Raw genomic sequence first — 10,842 nt, 5'->3', positions numbered from 1 at the left:
AGCACAGCCCCACAGGCAACGTTGCTGGCGTCGGTCGTTAGTCGCAGGGGCGCGTTGTCATCGAAATGAGCCAGGATGGTGGCATTCGCGTGGGCATCCTTCGTCCGGGCGAATGCCTGTTGCTGGGGCAAACCCCACTCGAGTTTTTTCGCTTTTCCTTTCAGGTCATTGTCGAGGGGTGACAGGGTTTGTGCGATGTTGGGGATGAAGTGCTTGTAGTAATTGACTATCCCCAGGAACTCCTGAAGTTGGCGGATGGTCGTAGGTATCGGGAACTTTCTGATGGCGTCGACCTTGGTTGTCATGAGTTTTACCCGGCACGAGGATACGCGGTGACCAAGGAAATCCACTCCTTCCGCACCGAACGTGCATTTGTCGAAACGTACGACCAGGCCGTTCTCCTGTAGGCGTTTGAGGACGGTGCAGACGTGCCTCCGGTGTTCCTCCTTGGTTTTCGAGAATATCAGGATGTCGTCAACGTAGCAGACGCAGAAAGGTAGGTCACCCAGAATGCTATCCATTAGTCATTGGAAGGTCGCCCCGGCGTTGCGTAGACCGAAGGTTGAGTATGCGAAGGTGTAGGATCCAAACGGCGTTACAATGGCAGTTTTCGGGATGTCTTCCGGAAATACGGGGACCTGGAAGTAAGACTTGAGGAGGTCCATCTTGGTAAAATACTTCGCGCCGTGCAACGCGTTCGTTAGGTCCTGCATGTTGGGCAGCGGGTAGTGATCGGGCGTTGCGATAAGGTTGAGGCGCCTGTAGTCGCTGCAAGGTCTCCAGGACCCGTCCGGCTTTTTTACCATGTGTAGGGGCGATGCCCAAGGGCTCGATGCTTTCTTACAGATACCCATGCGTTCCATGTCCTCAAAGGCGCGTTTGGTATCCTTCAGTTTCTGGGGCGAGAGGCGGCGGAATTTGGCGTGAGTAGGAGGTCCTGTCATTGTGATGTGGTGGTAGATCCCGTGCTTGGACGGGGAACCTGGCGAATGTCGGACCTCGGGCTTGAAAACCTTGGGAAATTCTTGTAGGAGGTCGGCGTAGGGGTGCGTCGTTACGGCGGATACGGACATTGTTGCAGGGCCGTGTTCTAGGGCGCGGGACTGGCAGGTTCCCGTGTCAATGAGACGTTTGTTAGCAACATCGACGAGGAGTCCGTGGTAGGCGAGGAAATCCACACCGAGGAGGGGGCGATTGACGTCAGCGATGGCGAAGGGCCAAGAATACGAACGGCCCATGATAGATATCTTGAGGGTCCTAATCCCATAGCACTGTATGGGAGATCCGTTGGCAGCGATGAGTGAGGGAGCGTTTTTGTCGGGACCACGGTCTAGGTCGGACTTGGAAGGTGGAAACGTTGACTGCATTGGGCCGGTGTCTACCATGAGTCTACGGTTGGAAATTGTATCGAGGATATAGAGACCATTCTTGTTTTGGTTACCTGCAGCTGCGATGGTGGCAGGTGGATGCTTCTGGCGTCGTCTTCTAGGGAAACTGCATGGTGCTCTACATTTCTTGGCGTCGCTGCCGAACTGTTGGTGGTAGAAGCACCATGCTGGGTTAGTCCTAGGGTTCGGTCGTTTTGGTTGCGGCGGTTTCTTTCTTGATAGAACGTTGATCTCGTCGTCCTCAGGGGCCGTTGCCGAGGAGTCTATGGAAGAGCAGCTGCTGAAAGAGGAGAACGAAGGCGGTGTTGACGATGATGCTCCGAGGCGAGATGCTTTGGAGGCCTCGTGGAGCTTCTGAGCCTTTGACAGGAGTTTGTTAATCGGGAGCGTGTCGGCGTCTGTCAATCGGGCCCTTACGTCGTGTGGTAGGCGTTGAAGAAAGATCTCGCGAGATAAGCTAATCTCACGTCGTCGGCCGTTGCTGTCTGTTTCGGGGAGCATAAGCAGGCAGGTTAGCTCGTCCCACGCCTCGACAGGAGAGGTGTCACCCATGGGCTTGCCAGCGAGGTCCAGGACTTTCTGTGCCCTTGCTGAGATGGAGAGGGAGTAGATACCGATGAGTTTCGTTCTCAGGTCGTCGTATGAAACTTGGCCGGCCTGGGAGTCGAGCCATGGGGAAATCTTGTCGAATACCTCTTCAGGTATGGAGGTGAGAACGATGTCAGCCTTGGCGCAGGAGTCGCTGAGTCTAGCGACACGAAAGAGTACGTCTGCTCTCAGTAACCAGGAAGCGGTGTTGTGTTGAGAAAAGGGCGGCAGTTTGACTTTGGGCGTGGAGGCGAGGCCGTTGGGTGCGATGGGCGTGTTGCTTCCTGCATCGTGGCCAGATGACGAGTCGGCGAAGAGGTGAGAAGTTGATATGTCGGTTAAGCTCATCCTACTGCCTTACATGCACCGAAGTGTGGGAGAACCAAAGGCTGGCTCGCCTAAGGTAACGGAGTATAGAGAAGGTAGCACGGCCGTAATAAGTCCGTTAATGGCAAAGCCAAAACCACTGATGCTACTGTCAACTCCGGGGTCACCAGTTGTAAGGACAGTGAGACAAGCATCACCAAGATCAACTGATACTTTATTCAAATGTGCGTGGGAGTATATTACAAGGTGCGGACGGAAAGGTAGGATGGCGCTGGCGCCAAATCAGATTGAATTGCCCGTCAAAATATATGTGTTTTCTTACACTTACAAATATACGAATTATGAGTTAACAGAAACATGTAATGAAATAATACATATGTCAAAATGTAGCTCTGATAGAGGCGAAAGGAGAATTCAAATAAATAAACAGTTTGTTGATTTTCTGGACGACGAAGGGAGCGGTGTCCTTTCACTATAAGAAGAAAAGCAATAGAGCTCAAACAACCATACGAAGAAGAATTGCGCACAAACTGTTGGAAAATTCATTTTTATGAAAAAAATATTGAGAATATGAAAAGCGTACTACAACAAATGTGGGCGAAAAGAGAAAAACTAGTGAAAATAAGGAACACACAAAACTAAAAGACACAAGAGGCGCCGATGCAAAGGCAAAGCCTCGGCCTCAACCCGAATCTGAACTGAGCATGTTATATAATATATTCTATTTGTATTTTGTATTGTGGGAGTCCTTGTTTGGCGGGGATTCTGGTGATGCTTTTGTTAAAGTTGCAAGCATTAACGTACAAAGTGATAAGGAATGTGTTTCGTGATGCCCGTTTCATCTTTTCCTATCACAACTAACATTATCCCTTCCCTCTCAGCGCCATGTCTCGTTGCTACCAGAGTGCTGCTATAAGATACAGGTAAGCTATGAGATATTGTTCTATGTAACTGGTATGGACCACTTGTTGGTTCCTAAGCTGTTATCTTATGTTATGCGTTAGTGGTAGAGTTCTAATTATCAAATGTTAGGGTGTTGTTACTACATTAGCTGTATTCTAATTACCTAACCTATGCAGGATCTTATGTAGTCTAGCCTTAGCTACTATTTATCTTAAAGGCTAAGGCTACTACAACTTGTCTGTTGATCAATGCTTTCAAATTTTGTAAACTTATGTTAAACATTGCTACGTTATGTGCATAATCAAGATCTGCTTAGTTGTTCGTAATCAACATATTTTACACTATTTTCGTCTCTAACTAACCTCTGAATAGTTCGAGAAAATGTGCCCTGGAACGTTTAGGGCCCGCAGCCTAGGCTGACGGGTTATCGAAAAAGGCCGATCGAAGCAGCAGACTATTTTCTTTATTTCTAAATTCACGAAGCGTTTCTTTTGTGCTCGATACGTTACTTTAAATGTTCTGGTCTACCTGTGACCAAATTGTGGAATAACCTTCCTAAACTAATAATTGAACCTGTGGATTTTCGGAAGTTCAAACTTTTTTTTTTTTTTTTTTTTTTTTTTTTTTTTTTTTGAGCAGGCTAACAATTCTCATTCCATACATTGTTTTATCTATTCAAAACTTTTTCCTTATAGTGTTCAAGTTCTTTCCTTTTATAGTTTATTCTAAAACTCAGTTGTTTTCCTTGTTAGGAATTTTGACCCTACAACAGTCTGATGTTCCAGCGAGGATTGCAACTTTGATATATTTACAAACATCATTATCATCATCAGTCGTTACTAGTCCATAGCAGAACAAAGGCCTCAGACATGTCATTCCACTTGCGCCTATTTAAGGTCTTTCTATGCCAGTCCACGCCAGGAAACTTTCTTAGTTCGTCAATAGACCGTCTTTTCATCCTTCCCTTGCGTCTTTTGGAATATCTAGGGACCCATTCTGTCATTCTTAATGTCCATCTAATATCTGTCATCCTCATTACATGTCCTACCCATGTCCATTTCTTTCTCTTACGTGGTGTTAGAATATCTTCTACTTTAGTTTGCTCTCGTATCCATGTTGCTTTTTCAGTCTCTTAGTGTTATTCCCATCATTATTCTTTCCATAGCTCTTTGAGATGTAACAAGCTTATGTTGTAAGGCTTTTTAGTAAGATCACACGTTTCTGATGCATAAATTATTACTGGTAAGACCATGTGATTAAATATTTTTTCTTATGGAGAAAGAAATTTTATTTTTCATAATCTCTTTTTGTTTAATATGTATATATATATATATATATATATATATATATATATATATATATATATATATATATATATATATATATATATATATATATAACGGATTTTGAGCGAAGCGAAAAATCTATTTTTGGGTGAGATAGCCATGGCGTCCTGATGGAAGGTTCCTGTTTGGTAGCTTCCTTGGGTATAAGACTACTAAGATATTCCCAGAGAATTTAACCACAGGTTATCACAGAATTCTAACTTCTGGAGCGAGTATCTCAAAGGTTTCCCTTTAAGACATCGTAATACAACAGGGGACACGCATGTCTGGTCGTGCCACATAGCTATCTCCACCCCGAACAGAGTTAACGCTTCGGTGTGTAAGGGCTGAGAATAGCTGGGAGCCGTTCCACAGCTAATCTCACTCGTGGCTACTACTGATACTCGAGACGTAAACAAACGGACGCCATTGCTCTAATGACGTCACGCGCGTCTTTATCCTGGCGCCAGTTGCTGCCCATCACCATGATACAATTGTGTAGGGTGGGAGCAAACTGAACGAAGTAGTAGGGAGGGTCCATCAGGACGCCATGGCTATCTCACCCAAAAATAGATTTTTCGCTTCGCTCAAAATCCGTTTTTTGGGCTCAAGCCATGGCGTCCTGATGGAAGAGTACCAGAGAATCAATGTATCGTGGTAGATTTTCCCCCAGAGTTAAGTGCCTAGGCATTGACAAAACAGCAAAGTAATCTTAGGTAAGAACCATAGGAACGAAATATCCTGCCCCCCATTGGTAGGAAGTTCCCATGGGCTATGCCGACGTCAAAGTGGTATTGAAGGGCTATTCATCTTGACAGAAGAACTTTTAAGAGCTTAGAGATGAAGCAGAATGTTTGATATTTGTATAGGAACATTCTGAAGTAGGCCAGTGGTGGTTGGGCACTGTGTGTAGAGTTCATCTCCTGATTATCAGAAGTAAGTATTCGTGTAGGAACCTTACTAAGGCAAGGTGAATATAATTTAGGAATAGACATCCTAAATTCTTCATGACCATAAGAAAGGAGGAGTAAATAAAACTATGACAGTATGTATTTCATAGTAAGTAGGAGCTGAAAGAGACGCATAAGTAATAAAATAGAAATTTTATTTCACAATGCAGAAATTAAATAATTTACAGCAAAAGTAAAGTTCATTTACAATAACAATAATGTACATAGAAATAAAGGCTTGCTCTTGAATCTGAAAGGGAATTTCAGGATTAGTAGGTACTCGTTCTCGAGGAACGCAAGTCTTTAAATAACACATCATGCTCAAGGCATGCGGCACTTGTGTAACACTATGACATTTCACCTGGGATAAGAACAGTTATAAAAGCACTAAGTGTTTTTAGACATCACTATGAATCACTCGAGGGTCAACATAGGCACCCGAAGAGTTAGAGTCCCAAGTAACTCACTGTTCTACGCAGAGTTAGGTGCAGGTTTCATAACACTACCTGCGGCTACCACAAAATGTTTGATTTCGTGCACTTGTTTCGCATAATGTTTAAAGAAAACTCGCGAGGACTTCCAGCCCGTAAAGTTTTTAAGGCTCTCAAAGTCCATGCTCTGAAAGAAGTTCAGAGAAGATGCCACTTTTCTAGGATCATGACCAGCGGGTGTACTGTTCGGATCCGCTCTGCGAATGAAGTAGGTGATTTTCGCTCTTAATTGTTTCAGTGACAGGTCGCTGCCCGATGTTTCTCCTTTGAAGAGTTGGCCTCCACCAAAGTTTGAAGTTCTGCGAAGATAGACCTTGAGGCTCTCTACTGGACATAGAGAGACATCCTCCTTCAGGGGGCATATTCTCCAAGGGCCCCATCTTTTGGTGGGTAATTCATTTTTGGCGAGAAACGTCGGATCAGGGGAGAGGGTCACTTCTCCTGAATCAGCAAACAGGATGTGTCCCTCTTCTCTTGATAATGCCACTATTTCGCTGACTCGAGCTCCCGAGGCGAGAGCAAATAAAAATATAACTTTCTGAGTCAGATCCTTGAGGGGGCATGAATCATTGTCCAAGTTGGAGGTGAAATGGAGCACCTTGTCTAGTGACCAGGAGATCGGTTTCGGAGGGGGTGCTGGGCGTAGGCGAGCACATGCTTTCGGCAGTTTGTTAAAGATGTCGCTGGACAGATCAATTTGGAAAGCATATAGGATTGGTCTAGTCAAAGCCGATTTGCAGGTTGAAATCGTATTGGCTGCTAATCCTTGTCCATGAAGGTGAATGAAGAAGGACATACAGAAATCAATGGTGATTTCTTTAGGATTTTTTGCTTTAACAAAGGAGACCCATTTCCTCCAGGATGATTCATATTGCCGTCTCGTGGATTCGGTCTTGTATTCCTCTAGGAAGTCTAGACTTTTCTTCGAGATCCCAAACCTCTTCTTTGCGGCAAGGGAGAGAAAATCATGAGATGAAGGTCCTTGATTTTCGATGATGAAGCGAAGACAGTCGACTTCTGTACTTGTTGAGAGAGAACTGGGCCCGGGAGAGAGATCAGCTTGGGCTGCAGCTCCAGGACCAGGGGGTACCAGTTGCTCCGGGGCCACTTGGGAGCCACTAGGGCCGCTGTCCCTTTGAAGGTTCTCAGTTTGGAGAGGACTTTCAACAGAAGGTTGGTGGGAGGGAACAGGTATATCTTCGACCATCTGTTCCAGTCCAGTGACATGGCGTCCACCGCTTCTGCTTTGGGGTCCTCGTACGGGGCTACGTACAGAGGAAGTTGATTGTTGTCGCTCGTTGCAAAGAGATCTATCTGAAGTTCTGGGACTTGATGAGAGATGAAGGAGAATGATCTTGCGTCTAGAGACCATTCCGACTCTATCGGGTTTGTCCGAGATAGAGCATCCGCTGTCACGTTGCGGAATCCTTGTAGGTGAACTGCAGACAGGTGCCACTTCTTCTTCTCCGCCAGACGGAAGATTGGGAGAAGCACCTGATTTATCTGGGGCGATCTTGAGCCTTGGCGATTGAGACAACGAACTACCACCGAGTTGTCTAGGGTTAGACGGATGTGGATCGAGGGCGGCGGGGATAGCTTCTTCAGAGTAAGAAGGACCGCCATGGCCTCCAAGATGTTTATGTGGAACGTCTTGAATAGTGGAGACCAGGTCCCTTGAGCTTGTTTCAGGTGGGAGTGACCTCCCCAGCCCTCCAGTGAGGCATCCGTGTGGATGTTGAGTGAAGGAGGAGGGTGTTGGAGAGGAATGGACCTTTTCAGGGCCATTGCTTCCGACCACGGCTTTAGGAGGCGTCGAAGTCTGTTTGGAAGCCGTCTCTTGAGGTCTCTTCGAGCGATGGATGCCGATCGTCTCCAGACTCCCGCGGCATCCTTTAGCTGTGCACGAAGCACTGGGTTTGTCACTGAGGCGAATTGTAGAGAGCCTAGAACTCGTTCCTGCTGTCGTCTTGAAATGCGTTTGGATTTCAGTAGTCGCTTGACAGACCCTGCTATTTCCTTCCTTTTCTTCTGGGGGATGGAAAGGCGGTGTGACTGAAGATTCCAGTGGATTCCCAGCCACTGAAACTTCTGAGCCGGAGAGAGGCGAGATTTCTTCTCGTTGATCTTGAATCCCAGGTGTTCTAGGTACTGGGTAACTTTGTCGCAAGACTTTGTACACTCTTCGGGCGATGGAGCCCAGACTAGCCAGTCGTCGAGGTAGGCCATCACCTGGACGTTTCTTAGGCGGAGCTGTTGTACTATGGCGTCTGCCAGCTTCGTGAAGATCCGAGGGGCCACATTGAGGCCGAATGGCATGGCCCGGAAGGCGTAGCTTTTCCTTTGGAGTCGAAATCCTAGGTAGGAGGAAGCGTGATGGTTCATTGGAATGTGCCAATAGGCATCCGCCAGGTCTATAGAGACCGTGTAGGAACCTTGAGGCAGAAGGGTCCTTATTTGTTGAAGCGTCAGCATCTTGAATTTGTTGTTCTCTATGAACTTGTTGAGGGGGGATAAGTCCAGAATGACTCTGAGCTTGTCTGAGTCCTTCTTGGGAACGCAAAACAGTCTCCCTTGGAACCTGGTGGACTTTACCTTCCTTATCACCTTCTTGTTCAAGAGGTCTAGAACATATTCTTCCAGAATGGGGGTCGATTGTTGGAAGAACCGCTGGAAGATTGGGGGTGGTTGCACCCAACTCCAGCCTAGACCGTTCTTGATGATGCTGTGTGCCCAAGGATCGAAGGTCCAACGATCCTGGAATTGGCGGAGTCTTCCTCCCACCGGAAGCACTTCATTGCTTCTGGTGTCCCGAGGACTTGTTGCCTCGGCCGCTAGCTCCCTTTCCTCCTCTACCTCTGGAGGGACGACGAGAGGCGTCTCTGCTTGCACCCCTGGACGAGCCTCTACCTCTGGCATGAAAGGTAGTGGATGGCTGCTCAAAGGCAGGGGTGAAGACCGGTGACTGTGACAACACCGGTTGGGGGACCAATTGAAAGGTCTGTTGTGGTTGGGCAACCACTTGGGAGGTAGCGGGTCCCGGAAACTGACGTCTTTGTTGACGTTGCTGGGGTTTCGGTTTCTGAGGTTTCCTCTTAGGCTGAGGTCCATCGTCCTGAGAGGTTTTCCTTTTCCTGGACATGCCCCACTTGTGGAGAAGGTTCCTATTCTCCGTGGCGGCTCTGTCCGTTATTTCCTTGACAAGGTCCGAAGGAAACAGGTGCTTTCCCCAGATGTTGGAGGAAATCAGCCTCCGGGGTTCGTGTTTCACGGTGGCACCGACAAACACGAATTCACGACAGGCTCTACGAGCCTTTATGAAATGGTACAAGTCCTTCATTACCGTGAGTAAGTGGGATTTGGCCAGTACCATGTAGTGATCGGGTACTGCTGTGTCACAGGCCATAACTTCAAGTTGGACTTGATGAGAAAGAGACGCTGCAAGCCTCTCCTTCGTGTCTTGTTCCCGGCGAAGGAGGTGATCATTGAGCTTAGGGAGGTCTTCATTAAACTGACGTCCGGCAACGTCAGGATCGAGCCTACCCACAACGAAAGTATGTTGGACATCTTTCCATTGTCTAGTGTCAGGGGGCGTTACGATGGAGAAGGGTCTGCACTCCTCCAGTGCAGGGCAGGGTTTCCCTTCTTCCGCCGCTTTAAGGCATGCAGCCAAGGCCTTTTCCAAAAATGGAAGAATCGCAGTGTCGGGAGCGACATAAGTAGGATGCTTCTTGCTCAAGGCAGGAAGCTTAGAGCAGGTAAAGCCCCTGCTCTTAAATGCGGAGGCTAGCATAGCCTGGGCCTTTGCGAGATCGAACACTATCTCTTCCTTAGGTTCGGTCTCCTCCTTCGAGGCAGGTTCAGAACGAAGCCGGACGTAACAGTCCGGGTAGGCCTCGAAGCTTGGGAAGAATTCCACATCTTCCAACGGGACCGTGCCGATTTTGTCACTAACAAAGATCCTGCCGGTCGCAATAACCATATGCTCTGCATACCTCCACGGGTTGGCATGAGAGCAAGCTGGGAGATCCTTAACCGAGATCTTCTTCGGTTCTCTGGATCCAATCATAGACCTGATGGACTCCTGGTTCTCCTTCAGTCTGTCGTCCATGACAGCTCTAATCAGTCGGATCAGTTCTTGTGTAGAAGAAGAAGGATCCGGGGTCGAGGAGGTAGACGGAATGGACACATCCGTCGGTGTAGGAGTAGGCGGAGGGATGGACGAGGGAGTAGCTCCAATCTCCGACTCGGTGTATTCCACCTTGTCTTCGTCCTCTTCGGCTCCTTGAGCCATAAGCGTCTTCTCCGTGTCTTCCGAGACGTCAGAGATCTGTTCATCCTCTTCGGAATCTAGGCGACACTCGTGCATGGACTGAGCCATGACCACATCAGGTTCCACCGTAATTTGGACAGTGGGGATTGCTTCCTTTGGAACCACTGAATCAGGGGAGGCCTTAGGGAACAGCAGGGACCTCAGTTCTTCGGTGGCCAGGTACGGTCCAGTGGCATTCCTCTGAAAACCACGCACCCACTTGCGCAGTTTCTCACGAGCAATGTCTCTAACCTCCGCTGAGGGAGGGTTATGGAAGGCCTCAACTAGGTAGGCCTGGCAGACCGTACATTCCAGTGGATTCCAGAACTTCCAATCCCCTTTCTTGTCTGAGCAAGGGGCGTGAGTCCTGCACGCCGTATGTCCGTAAAACTGGGAGCGTTTCACGGCACAGTATGCGAAATCGCACTTCATCTGCTCCTCCTGTGGAAGAAAGAGAAAATGAGTATGGGGGAGTCATAGGAATGGCTCTTAAATTAAGTTAATATTAATCATTAATTTTAACTTATAGAAGGTGTGATGCATAGAGAGTGAAACAGTAAA

Source organism: Palaemon carinicauda, chromosome 17 (genome assembly GCF_036898095.1).
Source record: "Palaemon carinicauda isolate YSFRI2023 chromosome 17, ASM3689809v2, whole genome shotgun sequence".
NCBI classification, from domain to species: Eukaryota; Metazoa; Arthropoda; class Malacostraca; order Decapoda; family Palaemonidae; genus Palaemon; species Palaemon carinicauda.
Note: the sequence above shows the minus strand (reverse complement) of the source record.